The following is a 20,278-nucleotide window of genomic DNA, read 5'->3' as shown; positions in this document are numbered from 1 at the left end:
GAGAGAGAGAGAGAGAGAGAGAGAGAGAGAGAGAGAGAGAGATATTTATCTATATATATAGATATATATATATATAGAGAGAGAGATATATATCTATATATAGTATCTCACAAAAGTGAGTACACCCCTCACATTTTTGTAAATATTTTATTATATCTTTTCATGTGACAACACTGAAGAAATGACACTTTGCTACAATGTAAAGTAGTGAGTGTACAGCTTGTATAACAGTGTAAATTTGCTGTCCCCTCAAAATAACTCAACACACAGCCATTAATGTCTAAACCACTGGCAACAAAAGTGAGGACACCCCTAAGTGAAAATGTCCAAATTGGGCCCAAAGTGTCAATATTTTGTGTGGCCACCATTATTTTCCAGCACTGCCTTAACCCTCTTGGGCATGGAGTTCACCAGAGCTTCACAGGTTGCCACTGGAGTCCTCTTCCACTCTTCCATGACGACATCACTGAGCTGGTGGATGTTAGAGACCTTGCACTCCTCCACCTTCCATTTGAGGATGCCCCACAGATGCTCAATAGGGTTTAGATCTGTCCCAGACCATGACACTCCCACCACCATGCTTGACTGTAGGCAAAACACTTGTCTTTGTACTCCTCACCTGGTTGCCGCCATACGCTTGACACCATCTGAACCAAATAAGTTTATCTTTGGTCTCATCAGACCACAAGACATGGTCCCAGTAATCCATGTCCTTAGTCTGCTTGTCTTCAGCAAACTATTTGCGGGCTTTCTTGTGCATCATCTTTAAAAGAGGCTTCCTTCTGGGATGACAGCCATGCAGACCAATTTGATGCAGCGTGTGGCGTATGGTTTAAGCACTGACAGGCTGAAACCCGACCCCTTCAACCTCTGCAGCAATGCTGGCAGCACTCATACGTCTACAGTATCTCACAAAAGTGAGTACACCCCTCACATTTTTGTAAATATTTTATTCTATCTTTTCATGTGACAACACTGAAGAAATGACACTTTGTTACAATGTAAAGTAGTGAGTGTACAGCTTGTATAACAGTGTAAATTTGATGTCCCCTCAAAATACCTCAACACACAGCCATTAATGTGTAAACCGCTGGCAACAAAAGTGAGTACACCTCTAAGTGAAAATGTCCAAATTGGGCCCAATTACCCATTTTTCCTCCCCGGTGTCATGTGACTCGTTAGTATTACAAGGTCTCAGGTGTGAATGGGGAGCAGGTGTGTTAAATTTGGTGTTATCACTCTCACTCTCTCATACTTGTCACTGGAAGTTCAACATGGCACCTCATGGCAAAGAACTCTCTGATGGCCTAGGCTATAAGAAGATTGTCAAGACCCTGAAACTGAGCTGCAGCACGGTGGCCAAAACCATACAGCGGTATAACAGGACAGGTTCCACTCAGAACAGGCCTCGCCATGGTCAACCAAAGTTGATGCTCAGCGTCATATCCAGAGGTTGTCTTTGGGAAATAGACGTATGAGTAGACGTATGAGTGCTGCCAGCATTGCTGCAGAGGTTGAAGGGATGGGGGGTCAGCCTGTTAGTGCCCAGACCATACGCCGCACACTGCATCAAGTTGGTCTGCATGGCTGTCATCCCAGAAGGAAGCCTCTTCGAATGATGATGCACAAGAAAGCCCGCAGTTTGCTGAAGACAAGCAGACTAAGGACATGGATTACTGGAACCATGTCCTGTGGTCTGATGAGACCAAGATAAACTTATTTGGTTCAGATGGTGTCAAGCGTGTGCGACGGCAACCAGGTGAGGAGTACAAAGACAAGTTTGTCTTGTCTACAGTCAAGCATGGTGGTGGGAGTGTCATGGTCTGGGGCTGCATGAGTGCTGCCGGCACTGGGGAGCTACAGTTCATTGAGGGAACCATGAATGCCAACATGTACTGCAACATACTGAAACAGAGCATGATCCCCTCCCTTCAGAGACTGGGCCACAGGGCAATATTCCAACATGATAACGACCCCAAACACACCTCCAAGATGACCACTGCCTTGCTAAAGAAGCTGGGGGTAAAGGTGATGGACTGGCCAAGCATGTCTCCAGACCTAAACCCTATTGAGCATCTGTGGGGCATCCTCAAACGGAAGATGGAGGAGTGCAAGGTCTCTAACATCCACCAGCTCCATGATGTCATCATGGAGGAGTGGAAGAGGACTCCAGTCGCAACCTGTGAAGCTCTGGTGAACTCCATGCCCAAGGAGGTTAGGGCAGTGCTGGAAAATAATGGTGGCCACCAGGGGCGTTGCTACGTCTACAAAAGATCTGGGGCTAGAGCCCATAGCAGCGTAGTAAAGAAAGTCATATGCTTGGGCGGGCATACACATGTATATACAGTATTATACATGTGTGTGTATATATCCCCAGAGAGCCTCCACCCTGCATCAGGGTCCCCAGAGAGCCCCCCACTTACATCAGGCTCCCCAGAGGGCCTTTCCTCCCCTTGGGGACCCCTGCAGAGACTCGGAGCTATGGGCCCCAAATTTGGGGCTATAGCCCCAAAAGCCACCTCCTAGCAAAGCCACTGGTGGCCACACAAAATATTGACACTTTGGGCCCAATTTGTACATTTTCACTTAGGGGTGTACTCACTTTTGTTGCCAGCGGTTTAGACATTAATGGCTGTGTGTTGAGTTATTTTGAGGGGACAGCAAATTTACACTGTTATACAAGCTGTACGCTCACTACTTTACATTGTAGCAAAGTGTCATTTCTTCAGTGTTGTCACATGAAAAGATAGAATAAAATATTTACAAAAATGTGAGGGGTGTACTCTTTTTTGTGAGATACTGTATATTACATCCTCTGGATATGACGCTGAGCACGTGCACTCAACTTCTTTGGTCAACCATCGCAAGGCCTGTTCTGAGTGCAACCTGTCCTGGTAAACCACTGTATGGTCTTGGCCATCGTGCTGCAGCTCAGTTTCAGGGTCTTGGCAATCTTCTTATAGCCTAGGCTATCTTTATGTAGAGCAACAATTCTTTTTTTCAGATCCTCAGAGAGGTCTTTGCCATGAGGTGCCATGTTGAACGTCCAGTGACCAGTATGAGAGAGTGAGAGCGATAACACCAAATTTTACATACCTGCTCCCCATTTATTAGTTATTTTGAGGAGAGAGAAAATTTGCACTGTTATACAAGCTGTACAATCACTACTTTACTAAATAAGGAAAATTATTCCCGCGCTATCTATTATGGAAGAGGCTGTGGGTGGAAAAGCCGCAAGCACCGATAAGGTGAACACCTAACCTTTTAGATAAATATATATGAGTGAGTGGTGTTGCGCTGATCCTTAGTGTAGAAACAGGTGAACATAGAATAATAAATAATAATAATCAACGCGCTAGATAGGAAAATGGTGAAATGGCGTAAGCGTGGGGGATAATTCGTATTAAAAAATGTTCATTTAAATATTCAATATCTTCAATAGTGCATAAAGAATAACGTAAGTATACTCAAATAAAATATCACTTCAATAACCTAAAAATAAAATCCACATAATTACAATATAATAACGTGATACTATCAGAGCACCAGTGACTAGCTCTGAATTTAAAATAGAATAAGGTGCATAATAAACGTACATGTATACTTGGACCAGTGAAATGTAAAGTGCGGACAAAAGGTGCTATGTGCAACTCAGAATATGGAAGAAAAGTGACTGGCTATTTCTATATAAAGTGCATATTGTGCATATTGACATCAAATAATGAATAAAGGTGAAAAGTATTTGAAATGAGAAAAAATCCTGTTTTGCAAAAAAAAAAAAAAAAAAAAAAAAACACAATTTAAATGTAATGTGACAGCAACGTGCTAACATGCACACGTTGCAATTAAAGTGCTAAAAAATGCATTCATAAATGTTCAAGAACAGTCCTTGTGTATGATTGTGACAGCAACGTCCTGGCATGCACATGTTGCAGTTAGAGTGCTGGGGTGAATCACATCTAGTTTTTTTCTTCGTGTGCTAGACACTTTGGTGGGTAATAGCCCCTTACCTTCAGGCAATGGGGCAAAAGCAGGTAACAAAAAGATTGTTAAGGGCGTCCGCCTATGGATTCCAGCGCGTCCCTCTCTATCCTGGATCTTGGGTTGAAGTTCCCTCAGGTGTAATGTGGGGGGGTTGTATTCATAGGGGGTAATCGACAGAAGAAAAGCCCAATAGTGTAATCCAGTTTAAAACGTCACTACCTATTGCTACCATAGGGGATATTTACATTCCCTGAGATAACAATAACAATGCTCTGGTCTGTGTATTAGCTTAATTAGCTAAGCTAATACACAGACCAGAGCATTGTTATTGTTATCTCAGGGAATGTAAATATCCCCTATGGTAGCAATAGGTAGTGACGTTTTAAACTGGATTACACTATTGGGCTTTTCTTCTGTCGATTACCCCCTATGAATACAACCCCCCCACATTACACCTGAGGGAACTTCAACCCAAGATCCAGGATAGAGAGGGATGCGCTGGAATCCATAGGCGGACGCCCTTAACAATCTTTTTGTTACCTGCTTTTGCCCCATTGCCTGAAGGTAAGGGGCTATTACCCACCAAAGTGTCTAGCACACGAAGAAAAAAACTAGATGTGATTCACCCCAGCACTCTAACTGCAACGTGTGCATGCCAGGACGTTGCTGTCACAATCATACACAAGGACTGTTCTTGAACATTTATGAATGCATTTTTTAGCACTTTAATTGCAACGTGTGCATGTTAGCACGTTGCTGTCACATTACATTTAAATTGTGGTTTTTTTTTTTTTTTTTTTTTTTTTTTGCAAAACAGGATTTTTTCTCATTTCAAATACTTTTCACCTTTATTCATTATTTGATGTCAATATGCACAATATGCACTTCATATAGAAATAGCCAGTCACTTTTCTTCCATATTCTGAGTTGCACATAGCACCTTTTGTCCGCACTTTACATTTCACTGGTCCAAGTATACATGTACGTTTATTATGCACCTTATTCTATTTTAAATTCAGAGCTAGTCACTGGTGCTCTGATAGTATCACGTTATTATATTGTAATTATGTGGATTTTATTTTTAGGTTATTGAAGTGATATTTTATTTGAGTATACTTACGTTATTCTTTATGCACTATTGAAGATATTGAATATTTAAATGAACATTTTTTAATACGAATTATCCCCCACGCTTACGCCATTTCACCATTTTCCTATCTAGCGCGTTGATTATTATTATTTATTATAAAAACAAAAAGTGTAGCGCTATAATGTTTCGGTCAGCAGCATTGGAATATGCTGAGTGACCAACAGTGTATATCAAAGATTAGATTATATTAGACCACAAATAAAAGAACAATGAACCAGTGGGAAATCTAATATTCCAAAGAAAACCACTATTATCATGTCCTTTGTGAGAAAAACGATGTGAATCAAAGTGTGCGTCACACAAGTTAAACCCAAATCCTTATAACAAAACACAGGCATATAGGGGTGGGGATGAGTGGTAAGTCCCTGAGGTGAGGACAGTTCATTTAGTCAGACGGAGACCTCTTGGAGCATGGACATATATCCAATAACAATGTTGTTATTAGTGGACTCCTCCAATGATCAGCCCAGTGCAAAAGTAACGTAAAATGCCCTTACCGGACGCGGTGGACTCACAGGCCATACAGCGGTGAGTCATACGAGCTTGAACCGTGTGACACGGTAGGGTTATAGCTGGTCTGCAATTGAATGATCTTGAGAAGAACTCCAATCATGAACAGTCTCCCGATTCATCCTCCAGCACTCACTTCTTATCCTGGCTGCATCGATCCGGATCTATTTATTATTCTATGTTCACCTGTTTCTACACTAAGGATCAGCGCAACACCACTCACTCATATATAATCACTACTTTAAATTGTAGCAAAGTGTCATTTTTTCAGTGTTGTCACATGAAAAGATATAATAAAATATTTACAAAAATGTGAGGGGTGTACTCACTTTTGTGAGATACTGTATATATACACTGTATATATACTGTGTATAATCTTCATATTGTATCTTTATATTATTCTTGATACATGGGCAGTGTTTACAGCATGTCTACAAGACAGAACTATATGAATGCTGTCAACAAGTGTTGCTTTGACTGAAAAATGCCTAAGGCTATGGTTGCCATCTGTGCTGGTCGGGAACCTATGCATAATCGCACATGTTCCCAACTAGGGTTGCCACCTTTTCTTCAAGTCAAACCTGAACACTTTAGCGGCCTGGGAAATCTTTGGGTGCCCCAAGGAGAGTAGCAATGCGATGGGCATAGCTTGCCGCAGTGAGCATTAGGTGTAGCCAAATTGCTCCTGCTGACATCATCACCCTGCCCCCCAATGATGTCAAACCTGCCCCCAGACAGCTGCCCGCAGCTCCCCAACGGCAACAGATTTGTGTGTGACTATCTTGGTTACCTGGGGAGCCACAGCCCAGTCGAAATAGTGCCTGAAACCCAGACACATGATTCAAGACCCAGACTGTCTGGGTGAACCCCAGACAGGTGGCAACCCTATTCCCAACACGCAGGCAAAACGCGCTGCTCTTTTGCAGACACAAGATGGTGCCATTAATTCTTAATAGCTTCCCCATATATCTAAAAATGTGCCATATTTTTGACTCCCCAAAATCAAATGATGTCACAACACCATGCATGCAGCTGCATTTGTATAAAAGGTCAAAGACTTTTTCCCAGCATTTACTTCAGGTACAGCAGTCCATGGGCAGCACATGTGGACCCGCACAAGTGTGAACCTAGATTAAGTATTTTGCAAAACTGTTTTATTTACCACCTGAGACAGACAATTAGCCATAAGTTAGGAAATTAAATCAGTATTCATGGCAGGACAAAAATCTTTATGCACAACAGGAGATGAAATTTACATCAGATGTACAAACACCTCAGTCTTTAGGATTACTGTCATGGAGGCCTCTGTAAAAGCCACAGAAAAGGCATTGCCTGACATTTAAAAAAATAATCTTTAAAAATAAGGGATTAAGTTGGATTTTAATGGCTTTCAACAGTCTGTCACAAGACAATCCAATGACATTTTAATTGCCACTTCCAAGTCATTATCTGTCTTGTAAAATGCCACATACTAAGCTTGGGTACAGGCTACTGTTACATCTCTTAGCATGAAATAAATATTTTGTCTTTTGTTACCTACTCGGAGAAGACTTTCCAACGTTTCTCCCATACCACCGTGATACAAAAAAACAAGTCAACAAACATAATTAGCCCATATCTTACAGGCAGGGCTGTTTTATCGAAGGGGCTACAAGGCATTTGCCCCAACAATATAGGCCTTCCTTGAGGTTTGCAGTTAAGTAGCCCTTGTAGCTAGCCTATTCATTTCAACCACAATCTTGCCATAAGATCATATGTACAGTCAATATATTTTATGCATTTTTAAAATTGTGAAAGCCTCCTTTGAGTATACATCCAAAAGGCATGAGGATGTTTATGGGCACTGCCATCTTGGATATGATGTCAGCAACCTATCAGACTTATAGCTACAGTATTACTCAATTAGCACTCTATAGTATTCTCCCTCTCTCCTTCTCCAGCAGCTACATAAAAAAATGTATAGGAAAGTTAGAAGGGGGTGGAAGAGATGACCCAGCACAAGAGTAATTAGACATTCCCAGAATAGGAGAGGGCTACGAGAGGGAAGGGGTTGTATTAGAGTAATTGACTTTTCTGGAGTAGTCAAAGTTTTTAGCAAGCTAAAAGGCACATTGCATGTGAATAGAATAGAATTTCTGGAAAGGAAAACACTACATGCAAGTTTTTAATATACAAGAATTTGTATGCATTTTTTGTCTGGAATTCATAAATTGGCGGCAGGGGCTTTTTAACCTAGATTGTGGGCCTGTGATAAAGCTTGTAGAAGGTTGAGGCAATAACTGTCCGAATTCTATTTCTATAATTTATTGGAACAACAGTAAACAATGTATGGTTGCATACTTTCCAACTTTTTGAGATGGGAACGAGGGACACCTATTAGCAAAAGTATGTAGGCATAGGACACACCCCCTTCCACTCCCCCTTAAAGGAGAATAAAAAAAATATTAGTTAAACCCCCAAGTTCTTTTTTTTTACCACTAATATTCCTTTACATAGGCTTTTGAAATTTACAAATGCAGCAATTTTTTTTTTTTTTAACTATTTTGATTGCAGGCTTCGACGTTAACAGTACATAACAGAGCCTATTGGGCATACCCGGGCTCAATTGCATAGCAAAAAAACAAACAGAAACAAAAGCACAATAAAATCACAATAAAAACAACCTAGCTAAAATCAAGGCAATCTAAACTCTCGAAAATTGGTACACTCTAATGGTCTGCGCAGGCTGAAATATTAGGATTCTTATTGGCCACTCTCCCTCTCAAACATCCTACAGAGCTAAAATCGGGAATTTATGAAAATACGCACTCCCATATCTTATGTGTCAGGAAAGACTCCCTCTAATGAAGCATAAATGTAGAGTTGTACAACAATATATACCGTTAATTACTTATCCAAGTGTTAACTAGTCATCCGAAGAGTCAGCATTAGTATAAGCAGATTCCACCCAAATGTTCCACACTTTATGAAATTTCTTGACACAACCTCTGGACAGATACTGTAGGTGGTTTTGTATAATGGCAGGGCTGAATTGACCAGAGGTTTCCATAAGTTATTTGATGGTGCGGAAGAGGATTTCCAACGCATGACGATGGGATTGACTGTATAATAAAGCAGTATCCCCAGAAGAGCTCCAACTGCTCAGCTATCAGCCAGTGGATCTACAAGCCCCAGCAAACAAATTTCTACCCTCAATGGAATCTGAACCATAGTGACTGTCCGAATGAATGTGGTAACCTCATTCCAAAAGGTCTCGACCAGGGAACAGCTCCAAAAAATATGTATAAAGTCCGCCGCAGGCATGGCACGCATCCAGCAGGAATCTGAAATAGATGGGTATATTTTGTGTAGGCGCATGGGTGTAAAATACACTCTATGCGTAATTTTTAACTGGAACAGTCTGTCCCTGGCTGAGACCAGTTGCGAGAAGGAGCACTCCCATAGGTCTTCCCACTCTTCCATGTCCATTTCAGGGAAGTCCCCCACCCATTTAGCTTTTAGAGCTTCTAGTCCCATGTGTACGTTGGGCAGTAGCGTTTATAAATGCTGAACAAGGGCTTGGACATAGATTCGTCCCTTAGCAAATTAGGATTAGACAAGTCCAGAGATGGATCGAGGGTGGAGTTAAAATCCCCAGACATACAAAGCCTGCAGAATTGTAGTGTGGCTAACTTTTCATATACAGTGTACAAGACCCGCTGGTTGAAAGGAGGGGGAACATATACATTAACCATAGCATACACAGTCATTCTAATTTCCAACAACATTATAATATGACAACCTTCTGGGTCAGTCACCAGGTGTAGAACCTTGTATGGAAGGGATTTTTTTAGTAGTATAGCCACTCCCCTTGCGTAGCTAGAATAGGTTGCATGGAATGACTGTTGAAGCCAGGGCCTATGAAGAGCAAGGATCTTGTTATCAAGGAGATGTGTATATGGGGCTATATGGTGGCCCAGGTACTTAAACATCAAAGCTCTCTTAATTTTGTTGTTTAAGCCCCGGACATTCCGAGATACAAGTTTCAGTTCCATACCAAGTATATAGATAATACACATAAGGGAGGCTTCCGCCTGTTTGGATACTGAGAGAGAGTGTAGAACAGAGCCACTCTAGAGATGACCCCGAGTAACATATCATCCCAAAAGAGCCAGTTGGCCAGTGAGTATAGAGCGTACATTACAAAAAAAAAATAACAACAATAAAATCAAAATAAACTATAACCTTGGTACTGGCCACAGGTGGGGACCACATCAACTTACCGCCCTATAACCAGCAGTGGGTTGAACTCCCTACTAACCAGAAACCCCAATAACAGTTCCAGTCAGTTTAATACCCTGAACTCTAACTAGATTTTCTTTTTGAAGTTACTCCAGGTATATGGAGAGTAGCAGTTCAACAACTTCAGTTGTTCTCTAAGAAGATAAACCTTGAGGGGGTAAGTGTGAAGCAAGCTCAAATCTGCGCAGGAGGTAGATCCGGTACATGCAGAAAAAATTGTAGGATAACACACATTCAGGATATGGAGGATCCATGCACCTGTGGATTCCAAGAGATAAGATTTTGTTAGCTCAAGGCGGTCAGCCAGTCATCAGCATCCACAGGGGTATCAAAGAAACTAATTGTTCCTTCATGTTGGACAGGGAGACGGCTGGGATAAAGCATGCTGTATTTAATATTTTTATCCATGAGCCTTTTTTACGGACATCATTGAAGGTTTTCCTCTTTCTCTGCAAATCAGCTGAGAAATCATTGAGAAGAAGAACAGTGGTGTTTCCATATTTGAGTGTGGGGTGTTTGTGGGCTTCAGAAAGGATCCTGTCCCTGTCTCTGTAGTTGAGAAAGCGAACCAAGAAAGGTCTGGGATTGGTCTCAGGGGTGGCCCGACCCATGGGTACCTGGTGAGCTCTCTCAACCACAGTGGGGGGGGGATCTAGCAGGCTTATAAGGAACTCCTCCGCAAACTCCGCCGGGTGATCCCCCTCAGGGAGACCCAGGACATTAATATAACATCTAACATTATTGCGCCTCAGCTGATTTTCAGCATCATCCGATTTTGCAACAAGGGTCTGTACTGTGCGCTGCAACTCTGCTATGGAGGTGACATGAGTGGCGGTAAAATTTTCTGTGGCGGATACTCTGGTCTTCGTTTCGGTGAGCCTCCCCCTTATTTTGTCCAAGTCGTTCTGTATAAGATTGCATTCTTCTTAACGGTGATCTATGCGCACCAGCAGCGAGGTCCTGCTCTGTTCAATTGCGGCGAGGATCATGGCTGTGCTGTCTTGAGGGAGCGGGGCAGATTCCGCTGCCACCGAAACCACCCTGGGATCTATTTCCAACTCAGCCAGCAAGGCCTGGAGCCTCCCAACCAAGACTGAGTCAGGCCATGTAGAAGAGGTCGGTGGCAGCTGAAGTAATGTGACAGATTTGTTAGATTTGGTAGACTTTTTTTTGAAGACATCTGCAGGGGTTATGCATTGGGAGGAGACCGCAATGCAGGAGAGTAGACTGCACCCTGGTAGATTACCCCCAGGATGTGCAGGAACAGCCAAGATGCCAGCTGTCACAGGGCCTCAGGAGACTGTGGTTGGTGCTGACAGGCAGTTTCAGTCAAGCAGCCCCTTATACGCTTATAGTGGAATGAGGAGATGGGCGACGATTGCAGGCCTGTGTGCCGGAATCCGTGGTGGATGAGGCCCAGAGCGGACCAGCAGGATGGGAGCTGGTAAGATTTGCCCCAGGAGCCCGCGGTCAGTACGGACAGGCAAGTTCAGCTAGGCAGATCCCTATCCAGCTGCAGTGGAGTAAGAGATGCCAGAGGAGATTTGGAGGCTCACAAAGCTTTTTTTCAGCAAGGATGGCAATAGGGTTGCCACCTTTTCTTCAAGCCAAACCCGAACACTTTAGCAGCCCACGGCATGGCACCCCAACCGCGGTGCAATTTTGCCACGATTGTCACCCGAAAAAATCACGGCAAAATCACGTAAACAGAATTGTGGGATGCCTGTCACCCAAAAGAAGTTTTGCTTTGCGATTGGGGTGCCATTATCCCCATTCTCTCCTATTACAAATCTTCTTCCCCTACCAGCACAAATCCTCCTCCCTCCAATACCCCCATGGCAGCCGACAGGGGGTATCATGGGGCTCCAGCACACAGGGGGGCCCAGGCAACAGGGGGTTCGGAGCGGCGGGTATGGGGGGCACTTACAGAGGAAGGGGGACAATTACAAAGATTGGGGGGGCAATTACAGAGGAGCGGGGGGCAAATACAGAGGAGGGGGGCAAATACAGAGGAGGGGGTGCAAATACAGAGGAGGGGGTGCAAATACAGAGAAGGGGGGACAATTACAGAGGAGGGGGTGCAAATACAGAGGAGGGGGGTGCAAATACAGAGGAGGGGGCAATTACAGAGAAGGGGGGACAATTACAGAGGAGGGGGTGCAAATACAGAGGAGAGGGTGCAAATACAGAGGAGGGGGGTGCAAATACAGAGGAGGGGGGCAATTACAGAGAAGGGGGGACAATTACAGAGGAGGGGGTGCAAATACAGAGGAGGGGGTGGCAAATAAAGAGGAGGGGGGCAAATACAGAGGAGTCAAAACATAAGGGAGAGAGAGGTGACAGGCAGCTGCTGGTGCAGAAGTTTTTAATAAAATAAATGCTTAAAAACAATCCACTCACTCTCCATGTCAGAGCTGTATATGTCTGTATAAGTCGGCTGTCCCATTCTCCCCTCCGATCCATGCTGCTGTTATCACTGAATCTCTGGAGGAAACAGAGCCGCAGGAAACTCATGTGAACTGTCAGCCTCTGATGATGGATGTGTGGTTAAGCCTCCGGAAACGCTCTGATTGGTCACAGCATCCCAGGCTGACAGCTCACTGCAGTTTCCCCGCGGCTCTGTATCCTTGGCTTCCTCCAGCGATTCAGTGATAACAGCAGCATGAATAGGAAGGGAGAATTTGACAGCCGACTTCACAGACTGACATATACAGCTCTGACTCGGAGAGTGAGTGGATTGTTTTTAAGCATTTACTTTATTAAAAACTTCCGCACCAGTAGCTGCTTGTCGCCTCTCTCTCTCCCTTATCTTATGATTGTTCTGTAATTGCTCCCCCCGCCCGCCGCTCCGATCCCCCTGCTGTCTGGGTCCCCCTGTGTGCTGGGGCTTGTAAAAGGAGGCCCCATGGTACCCCCTGTCAGCTGGAAATGGTGTCCAGGTGTGAGGCAGAGGGAAACCCGGGCACAGCCACCTAAACCTGTACTGTCCAGGTCAAAACCGGACAGGTGGCAACCCTAGATGGCAATGGATTAGGATCAGGATGGTCAGGCCACTGCTGGATTAACACTGCCAAATCGAGCGGCCGTTCACAAAAAATACTGGCTGGGGCTGGAGCAGGGGATGTGGATGAACTGTCAGAGGAGGTTTGAAGGCTCACCCGGCTTTTTTCTGCAAGGATGGCAATGGATTAGGATCAGGATAGTCAGGCCGCGGGTGTATGGAGCCTGCCGCAGTTGGATTAACACTGCCAAATCGAGCATCTGTTCCCAAAAAATATTTGGCTGGGGCTGGAGCAGGGGATGTGGAGGAACTGCCAGTGGAGGTTCGGAGGCTCACCAGGCTTTTTTCAGCAAGGATAGTGATGGATTAGGATCAGCATGGTCGGGCCACAGGTGTATGGAACCCACTGCAGCTGGATTAACACTGCCAAATCGAGCGTCCGTTCCCAAAAAATATTTGTCTGGGGCTGGCTGGAGCAGGGGATGTAGAGGAACTGCCAGAGTAGGTTCCGAGGCTCACCAGGCTTTTTTCAGCAAGGATAGTGATGGATTAGGATCAGCATGGTCGGGCCACGGGTGTATGGAAGCCACTGCAGCTGGATTAACACTGCCAAATCGAGCGTCCGTTCCCAAAAAATATTTGTCTGGGGCTGGCTGGAGCAGGGGATGTAGAGGAACTGCCAGAGGAGGTTTGGAGGCTTACCAGGTTTTTTTTTTCAGCAAGTATGGCGATGGAAACCAGTATGAGAGAGTAAGAGCGATAACACCAAATTTAACACACCTGTTACCCATTCACACCTGAGACCTTGTAATGCCGCATACACACGATCGAAATTTCCAACAACAAATGTTCGATGTGAGATTGTTGTCGGAAATTCCGACCGTGTGTAAGCTCCATCGGACATTTTTTGTCAGAATTTCCGACCAGCAAAATTTGAGAGCTGTTTCTCAAATTTTCCGACAACAAAATCCATTGTTGTAAATTCAGAGCGTGTGTACACAATTCAGACACACAAAATTCCACGCATGCTCTGACAAAAGACACAGGCTGTTGTAAGACCACAGCCTCAGGACATACATATCATCTGCTGCTGCTCCTGATCTCATGGAATCCTGGACCATCTTGTGCTCCCTATTATATGTGCTCCGCAGGCCACCAATTTTGGCCTTTAAATAGTTGATGTTTGCCGTGGGGATCACTGGCTTCACCAATTCCAGCAATTGATCCAACGCTGCCTGCCTCTTTCTTTTATTAGTATAAAAGGGGTGTTTCACCTGCCACAGACAAGACAGCTCTCTGTACATATCAATGAATTCGGGGAGGAAGTCGTGATCATTGAATCGATCCATTTTCTCTGCAAGACACAACACAAGGCAAACCCTAATGTCAGGCTAAACTCTCCTAATCTTGTCAAAATATAGGCTTCAATCTAGAAGCAGTATAGACCACTGATGCCCTTCGTTATCACGTTCGGCACTTACACTACTCTGATCTCTGCTCGCAGATCGTACATATGACGCGCGCGTGTTATGCTTTATATACACCGTGCATGCATGAAACTCCGCCCGCCCCTGACCTTCTTTCTAGTATATTCCCCGCCCCTTCCTTTTCGGTGCAGTGGGAGAGCACATGGTGAAGAAAGTGCAAGTGCATGCAGAGGAGAGCAACAACGAGGAGGAGGACAAAAGCCCAGAGCCACAAACGTCTCAAACCAGGAGATTTAAGTCCTCAAATATGTCCTTTGTTGAGATGGTGGAGATGGTGGATATCTTAAAGATGTCCACCATCTGGGGTGATGTCTTATGGAGACGAAACCGGTCGGGACGGGCTCTGCTGATGCCACTGTGATATTTGATTTTACTTACATGTCTTTTAATGCCTTCTCAAATGTGAGTGACCATTTTACTTATTTCAATAAAATGCCTTTTATGTAAATGGAATCAAACTATGTGGCCAAATTTTTTTCCTTTAACCATATAGAAGACTGGGAGGATCCGTCCTTGATCTTTGGTCACTGTTCCCTTGGTGGATACTCATTGATGTTATACATTGTGACGGACCCCTGCCTGATTGGTCTACATCGGAAACGTGTATGCTGATTTTCTTCCCTGGGTGTATTACACCACAAGCTCTGTTGACTCATCAGGCGTATGCCTAGTTGGGTTCAACTTGTCTGGTCAGCCTCTTTCCTTTTGGTGGGGGATTATCAACAGACAACTAGTTCACAGATTTATCTCGCAAGTCACTTTATATATTGGAGTCACTTTAGGGACTTTCATTCTAATATATATATGCACTGTTGGTTTATTTAAACATCATCATTATTGTTGTTTGTATATTAGAGTAATATTGTATGTATTTTATCATGATTTATGCACATCAGTAATGGTTTGTTACTAGTTTGATCCCGTCAGGGGAATCTCACTTTCACCTTTACTTTTAGTGCTGCACTTTACCACTTTCCCATTTGTCCCACACAGGTGCTCCAGTGGATACTAGGGATGTCTCCATCTGTGAAACTTGCACAAAAAAGGTAATTATTCCACCTTTCGAAAGGCAAAAAAATCATGTTTTCAGCTTGGAACTCTGCCAAAACAGACAATTGGACGACACATCAAGCAATGTTTCATATTCCTATTTCTGGCCTCAAATATCTGTATGCTAAGTATACCTATTTTTTAATTCACATAGGGGAGAAAAGACTCGGGACGTCTGAGGTCACCAGGGACCCCCAACCTCCGAAAGAAGGAGAACTCACAACACCACAACCTCAGAATGTGGAGGAAGGAGAGGTTTATGAAGTGGGCAAAATAGTGACCACAGCAGGTGAGTGTCTGAGACCACAGCTTCAGGTAATAGATGTATGCCTGCATATTTATAATACATGGTGTGTTTTTTTATTTTAGGTGATGTGGATGTTGTGGAAGAAGAATCTAATTTCGCAAGTGCAAGTGCACATGTCCTCATCGGGGAGATCATGGTGTGCAATCATGATTTACAGCAGATCAAGGAAGACATCAATGATCTGGACAAAAAGGCTCAAAAACATCATTGATGTTTTAGGCAGAATCTAAAACACCCCAAAATTCTTCGAGTTTGTTTGTATTTTTATTATTTTCACACATTTTAAATATTTTTTAGAAAGCCAAATTTTGAAGATACACACAGTGTGTCAACATGTGCTATCTGCCATCACGGGATATCAAAGTATGTGTTTTGGGGGTGCGACCCCTTCCTCGCAGCTAAAGTAGATGAGAGGAAGGGTTGCACCCCCGAAACACGTCCATTGATCCCCCATGATGGGAGCTAGCACATGTTGACATTAGGCACAGTTTGGACATAATAATGACTGATATTGCCTTCACTTTGTCAAAATTGAACTTTGTAAGTTCCTGAGTTGTGTATGTTTATGGTTTTAAACATGCCTGTTTAACCCAAAAAAGGCTATTTCTACTGTCAAACCTAAAAATGTTATACAACAAATATGTTGGTTTGTTCAAAAACCCTTTTCTAACACACATGTGAATGTGCTTTGAGTAAAATATTTTCTACTCAACAAAGTGTGGCTTCTTCTTTCAGTACTCAATACCAGTTTTTGCAGTAATTTGGTGTTTACAGTGACAATGGGGGTTATTTACTAAAGGCAAAGGCAAATCCACTTGAAGTGCAAAGTGGATTTGCCTTTAGTGAATAACCCCCACAGTGCTCTAAAATTTGCCCCAATCAGGTCAGTTTGGGGACTCAAAACAATTACTTCATGGTGCTGAAAAGGATGTGTTTTTTTATCATTATTGCATTACATACATTAACAACAAAAACATTGTGTGTGTAGCAGACCCACTACATAATAGCTGAAGAAGAGATTGTCACCTCATGTATCAACTAAATTACATTTGCACTATTGAAGAAAATGGCCAAAAAGAAAACCCCATTGGAGAACCTAAGAGACAGCTAAAAGAAACACAAGCAGTAAATCAAATGAAATATTCTTTCATTTTAACCAAAATTTTTATTTTCAAAAGGTTTATTAAACATTTGCTGGCATATCAATGGCCCCCCTACCGAAAAGTATTCCATATATTTTTGACGGAACTCGCGGGCACTTTGGGGGGCAAGCCAGGACGGCCAGCTTCAAGCGCCGTCAGGGTTGTTGTTTGTTCTGTAAATCTGGCCTCAGGCCCAACTGAGGCCACATAGTTTGTAGCATTTCTCCTGAGAAAGTTGTGTAGAATGCAGCAGGCAAGTATTATATGTTATATATTATATATTGTTTAGTTTATATTCCGCCATGTTGATTGGCGTCATGGACAGGTGCAACCAGCTGGCCATTATCCCGAAAGCATTCTCCACCACCCTTCTGGCTCTGGCCAGCTGATAGTTAAAAACCCCCTGGTCCGGGGTGAGGGTCCTCATCGGGAACGGCAGCATCAGGTGATCACCCAGCCCAAATGCTTCATCAGTGACAAAGAGGAACAGAAGACCAGCCACGCTGTCTTATGCAGGTGGCAAGCCCAAGACCTCACTCTGGAGCCGTCCATAGAACTCAGTCTGGGCGATGACTCCACCATTCTTCACCACATCCACATAGAGAAACTCATATGTCGCCGACACCAGCTGGAGACTGAGATCAGCCTAGAGGACAGAGGCTGCTGCAATCATTGCAACAGCCTCTGTCCTCTAGGCTGATCTCAGTCTCCAGCTGGTCAGTCTGCTACTCTACTCTGCTCTGTATTACACCATGGGAAGTTCCCTTTTCTTTACTTCTGGGTAATATCTGGCATACCACTGAGTCCTGACTTGATGTCCTTTGAGCTCCACATCCCGGACCCCCTAGAACAAGACCCTGGCTGGGTGTTTAGCCGCAAGCTGTCCTTTGCTTGCCTTCTGGTAAGCGTGCATTTCTTATGGTGATCAGCACATAAGGGTGATGGAAGATTACACATCTATATTATATCACTTTAACGGATTATTTGGACTTTGTTGCACGGTTTAATATTCACCTTAGTGGATGATTTGGACTTTGTCTCATACAGGGTTTACATTCACTTTTGGATCATAATATATTCTTATGATTCTGGTACATTCAATTGTTTTGTTTTTCTTTGAATTTTTTCACATTTATTTATACGGTTCCAAATGAGTTTGGGCCTCCCAAAAAAAGCTTCTTGCACTCTGCCTGAATTTAAGGACAACAATAACATTTGGACATATTTTAGGGGGTGTTTAGGGTAAAACACTACTATGGAGCTGACAAAATACTTTGTTAAGTGACTAGGCTAGGTGTGTATGGGCCCAGGATAGCATGCTGGGGAGGTTAGTGAAGGCAAATATGCATGAAGGACCATAAAAAAATTCAAGCATGCATGAGGATAAAGGGGACATTCACAGCATATTACATTCATGGTAATTAGGGAATAATGAAATAAATACAATACATTAGCAAACATTAAATACATAGAATGTGATGTTAAAGGAGAAAACTTACCCTAATATAGTCCTTCTGCAGGACCTGAATGATGGCATAACAGGTCTCTGGAATAATGACTCCCAGAGTCTGGGGGGAGATGTCTGTGGAGAACTTGATGTCCTGCAGACTTCTCCCCGTCGCCAAGTACCCCAAGGTGGCGACTAGCCTTTGTTCAGGAGTGATGGCTTGCCGCATGCAAGTGTCCTGCTTGGTAATATAAGGGGACAGCAAAGCCAACAGACGGTGAAAAACGTGGTCCGTCATCCAGAGATAATTCCTGAAATCATCAGGATTATTCTCACGGATCCCCCGCAACAAAGGCATGTGCGAGAATTGGTCATGTTGGAGCAACCAATTCTTTGTCCATGAAATCCCCCCTGTTCATAGACTGGGCTTGGGTCAAAGTAAGAACCCCAACACCAAGCCCACGCATAGCACGAACTCTGTGACGAGTATGTAAGCGCAACATGGCTTCAAAACGGTCGGCTGGTCAGAACGAACTAACAGAATGCACTGAAAATCAGAAAGAACCTGAGAAGAACGAGCTGAAAATCAGAAACGAGCAGACAAGAACGCACTGAAAATCAGATACGTACTAGAAATAGCACGCACTGAAAACCAGATGCGAACTGACACTCACTGAAAACCAGATACAAACCCACAAGCACAAACTGAAGAGCAGTCATTATCGGAAAAGCACGAGGCTGAAAAGCGCGAATCATCTCTCACCAAACGTCTACTAACAGGAGATTAGCAGAAGGAGCCCAAAGGGTGGCGCACCGGCTATTGAACTTCCTTTTTCTAGTCCCGTCGTACGTGTTGTACGTCAGCGCGTTCTAGCTGATCGGAATTTCCAAAAACATTTGTGCAACTGTGTGTATGCAAGACAAGTTTCAGCCAACATCCGTCGGAAATAAATCCACAGTTTGGTTGTCGGAAATTCCGATCGTCTGTACGCAGCATAACACTAATGAGTCACATGACACCGGGTAGGGAAAATGGCATAATTTTGCCCAATTTGGACATTTTAACTTAGGGGTGTACTCACTTTTGTTGCCAGCGGTTTAGACATTAATGGCTGTGCGTTGAGTTATTTTAAGGGGACAGCAAATTTACACTGTTATACAAGCTGCACGCTCACTACTTTACATTGTAGCAAAGTGTAATTTCTTCAGTGTTGTCACATAAAAAGATATGAAAAAATATTTACAAAAATGTGAGGGGTGTACTCACTTTTGTGAGATACTGTGTGTGTGTGTGTGTGTGTATAAATATATATATATATATATATATATATATATATATATATATATATATATATACACACAGTATCTCACAAAAGTGAGTACACCCCTCACATTTTTGTAAATATTTTATTATATCTTTTTATGTAACAACACCCAAGAAATGACACTTTGCTGCAATGTAAAGTAGTGAGTGTACAGCTTCTATAACAGTGTAAATTTGCTGTCCCCTCAAAATAACTCAACACACAGCCATTAATGTATAAACCGCTGGCAACAAAAGTGAGTACACCCCTAAGTGAAAATGTCCAAATTGGGCCCAATTAGCCATTTTCCCTCCCCGGTGTCATGTGACTATTTAGTGTTACAAGGTCTCAGGTGTGAATGGGGAACAGGTGCGTTAAATTTGGTGTTATCGTTCTCACTCTCTCATACTGGTCACTGAAAGTTTAACATGGCACCTCATGGCAAAGAACTCTGAGGATCTGAAAATAAGAATTGTTGCTCTACATAAATATGGCTTAGGCTATAAAAAGATTGCCAAAACCCTGAAACTGAGCTGCAGCACTGTGGCCAAGACCATACAGCGGTTTAACAGGACAGGTTTCACTCAGAATAGGCCTTGCCATGGTGAAGCAAAG

General features: G+C 43.4%; 1 long non-coding RNA gene across 1 annotated transcript in view; it reads left to right on the top strand.

Annotated features, from left to right (window-relative positions):
• The window catches only part of LOC141129787 (uncharacterized), a 40,581-nt gene extending 24,828 nt beyond the window's left edge, over positions 1-15,753 (top strand). Inside the window, exons 2-3 of the long non-coding RNA XR_012241866.1 lie at positions 15,407-15,459; positions 15,618-15,753. This is a non-coding gene — a long non-coding RNA (uncharacterized lncRNA). The remainder of the gene's footprint in view (positions 1-15,406; positions 15,460-15,617) is intronic.
• The last annotated feature ends 4,525 nt before the right edge of the window (positions 15,754-20,278 follow it).

Source organism: Aquarana catesbeiana, linkage group LG02 (assembly GCF_042186555.1).
Source record: "Aquarana catesbeiana isolate 2022-GZ linkage group LG02, ASM4218655v1, whole genome shotgun sequence".
Lineage (NCBI taxonomy): Eukaryota > Metazoa > Chordata > Amphibia > Anura > Ranidae > Aquarana > Aquarana catesbeiana.
Note: the sequence above shows the minus strand (reverse complement) of the source record. Positions and strands in the feature narration are given on the sequence as shown.